The sequence below is a fragment of the Schistocerca nitens genome, chromosome 9 (assembly GCF_023898315.1).
Source record: "Schistocerca nitens isolate TAMUIC-IGC-003100 chromosome 9, iqSchNite1.1, whole genome shotgun sequence".
Classification (NCBI taxonomy): Eukaryota; Metazoa; Arthropoda; class Insecta; order Orthoptera; family Acrididae; genus Schistocerca; species Schistocerca nitens.
Window position 1 is genome coordinate 519104334 of NC_064622.1, and position 3736 is coordinate 519108069.

At 43.6% G+C, this 3736-nt stretch overlaps 1 non-coding gene across 1 annotated transcript; it reads right to left on the reverse strand.

Moving 5' to 3' along the window:
- Positions 1 to 3401: 3401 nt before the first annotated feature.
- Trnas-cga (transfer RNA serine (anticodon CGA)) lies at positions 3402 to 3476 on the reverse strand. Its single transcript has one exon. It is a non-coding gene; the product is annotated as a tRNA-Ser (tRNA).
- Between the last annotated feature and the right edge of the window lie 260 nt (positions 3477 to 3736).

Genomic DNA, 3736 nt, shown 5'->3' on the forward strand with positions numbered 1-3736 from the left:
ATGGAAAACAGAATATACAAACAAAACTCCTTTATTCGCCAGCAAAGTACAGAGTGTCACAAAAGGTACGTTAATACTTCCATATCGCATAACTCGAATCGTAATTAACTTAGAGAAACAAAATAAAGTTTGTCTCATCCAAAAAGTTTTTTTTTTATGTAAAGTAACTTTTCAATGTTTTGCGTCTGCATATGATGAGAGCGACATAAATGAAAAAAAGTTTTTTCTTCGTTGTTGCACAGTGATGGGAGATGTTGCACAGTGATGGGAGATCGTAAATGGATCGGACAGTGGACTCTGCACGGGGAAAGGCACAACGAGCTGCCTGGTTGACTGAAACGAAGTCAAGACACCATAGTTCAGAGAAATTTCAGAAAGCGGTATGGAAAAACACCACCCTCAAGAAAACGGCACAGCGACTTCGCTGAAACAGTGTCTGGGTTTGAAGTACCGTGCGGGCAGGCCAAGGAGAAGTGACAAATATACGAAGAGAATTCGACAGGTTTTCCAGCGGTCACCATAGAAGTCTGTTCCTAAAGCATCAGAAGAACAGCGAACTTCTCGTTCGACAGTACACCCGGTACTCTGAAAGTGCCTTCATCTGTTTCCATACAGTCTGTAATTGTTACAGTAAGTCAACCCAGCGGTTGGTGACCTGAAGCAAGAATAACGGCAACTATTGAGACAGTTGACGTTGTTGAATCAGGCCTGGACCGATTTGCAATATCGACTAGATACTGTACGTGCCACAAGGGAAGTGCTTGTAGTATTTCATTAAAGAACCACAATAAAACTTTTGAGTTGATGCATTACAGAAAATGTACTTTTTTTCCCTAAGTTCACTACAAATCGAGATACATAACATTCAAGTAAGGTACTTTTTGGAACAATCTGTAGAGAGGTTTAGTACTAAAGTTTAATTATCACTACTAATACCATAAAGGTGTTAAATTAATGTTTTTGTTCTTGTTTACAGGTTCCAGATCTGAATAACTACTGCACTTACAAACATCTGACCTTGTTTAGCAGTATTCATACCTTCGTCTCCCTATGCAGTTTTTACCCCCACCACAAACACCTCCCTCCATTATTGAACTGACAATTCTTTGATGTCTCAAGATGTGTCTAAATAACTGGTCGCTTCTTTTAATCAAGCTATACTATAAATTCACAATCTTCTCATTTATTTGTTCTATCTATCCATCTAACCTTCACCATTCTTCTGTGGCACTACGTTTCAGAAGTTTCCATTCTCTTGTTGTCCTGACAGCTTACCGTCAACATTTCACTTTCGTACAAGGCTATGCTCCAGACAAATACCTTCAGAAAAGAATTTGCCACAAATTGACGTCTTTTTCAGAAATGCTTTCCTTGCTACAGCCATTCTGCATTTTACTTGTTCTATTTTTCCTCCATTACCAGTTATTTTTCAGACCCCAAATGGCAGACAGCTAAAAGCTGGGAAGGCACTGTAGTTGAAGACGTACCAGCAGAACTCATAAGGGTGCTGGAGAACAGCTACATGAAGGACTGTTCCATCTCGTACAAGCTATATTCGAAACCGAGGATCTTCCAACGAGCTTTAAAAAATGTATCGCAGTGCCAATACCAAAGAAAGCATCTGAAAACAAATGTCAATAATATAAGACCATCAGTTTACTATCACACAGACCTTGACCTTTACCGTTCTAAGGCAGATAGAAAGGATAGATGAAATGATCACGGACAACGAGTTTGGGTTTAGAAGAGGCGTACGCAAACGAGGATAGACTGGAGACATGTCTTTAAGATGCTGCAAGAGAATGGTGATGATGATTTGTGGGGCGCTCAACTGCTTGACATGAAAAGTTATTCTATTTTTCCCAAACGGTAAATCAGTAAAGATTTTATGACAATCTGACACACCTTGAGCGAGACTCCAGTAATTAATGGCCTGAGCAGATGTTGATGGAGTGCGGTAGGGCACTAAAAGCATGAGGTATTTATATGATTCTTAGCTCATAGAAACGGCTTGTTGGGAGTTGAAAGCTACTGGCGGCGAGCCCATCCCTTTGTAAATCTTGCCGGACAGCTCGATAGCTGTACGGGGCAGACAGGGCAGCCCCTCGTCGAGACAGGGCTCCAGCAGAACAATGCCGCGATACCTGCTGTGACTCCAGCAGAAGCCTGGGCTGGGGCAATGGTGTAAAGGACAAGTCTACCCAGTGGAGTAGTAAACCAGATATTGTGTGCAGAACCACGTGTAATAAACATTCACATGTTTTCGTGTTCGCTGATAGTGCAAGTAGCCCAGCGAACAACTTCCCTCAGCTGCTTCTGTTTTATAAGCAAACTCTGGCATCTGAGAAATGTTTGGAGATAGAATCTTTATTACACCTCGTAGCTGCGACTAACAATCTCCAAGGCACAGGCGATTTAGATTAAGATCTTTGAGACTGTATCTGTTTGCTTTTTGTTGTGAGAAGCGACACAACTTTGGAGTAAATCATCTCTACCCCCTCCATGAAAACTTAAAAACAGCTAGTCATTGGCAGTATCTTTTTTTTTAGAGATGCAAGTTTAGTTTAAACTGTACCGACAGTGTGACTTCAAACGTCTCAGACTACTCCTTTGCCGAGGGCACACTTATTCGTTTTTAGTTTACCAGTCTTGACGTTTAGTATCCTTTTGCATTCTGTTGTATAAGTGAGCCAAATTGGTCCTTGGTACAACCAGCGAAGGGGTATGTCACACACTGAAATCTATGGAGATTTCAGGCCTCTGGTAAAGAGTCTCCGTCTGCTTGATCTCTAGACCGTGAGGTTTTCGCATTTCTTTCGTGGCCGCGATCGATTCAGAGGTGCCGTCTCCACGTCTCACGCCGCACACATCTCGCCAGCTGGAAGTCACGTTGCCACACTAAGTAAGCTGGCAGATGTGGCTGAGCGGTTCTAGGCGCTTCAGTCTGGAACCACGCGACCGTTACTGTCGAAGGTCCGAATCCTGCCTCGGGCATGGATGTGTGTGATGTCCTTAGGTTAGTTAGGTTTAAGTAGTTCTAAGTTCTAGGGGACTGATGACCTCAGATGTTAAGTCCAATAGTGCTCAGAGCCATGTGAACCACACGAAGTAAACAGGGTAATGTACTACCGCTCCGGCGTTGTCAGGACATACAGATCTGAATCGCAACTTGCCCTCAGCTGCATCGCTGTTGAGATACTTTAGTAGATTTGATCAATCAAAGTCTGCTCAGCGTCAGATCAATTCACCTTGCATTATCCACTTTTTCAGTGCCAGAGTATTTGACTCACTGATCACCTACTTACATTGTCTTTGCCAATCAGGCCCACCCAGTGGAGTATTCATTTATATCTTGTTCGGTAAAATAAATGTTAAAGAAACTTCCTGGCAGATTAAAACTGTGTGTCAGACCGAGACTCGAACTCGGGACCTTTGCCTTTCGCGGGCAACTGCTCTACCAACTGAGCTATCCAAGCACGACTCAGGCCCCGTCCTCACAGCTTCACTTCTGCCACTACCGCGTCTCCTGCCTGCCAAACTTTACAGAAGCTCTCCTGCGAACCTGCAGAACTAGCACTCCTGAAAGAAAGGATATTGCGGAGACATGGCTTAGCCACAGCCGGGGGGATGTTTCCAGAATGAGCTGTGAGGACTGCGCGTGAGTCGTGTTTGCGTAGCTCAGTTGGTAGAGCACTTGCCTGCGAAAGGCAAAGGTCCCGAGTTCGAGTCTCGGTCC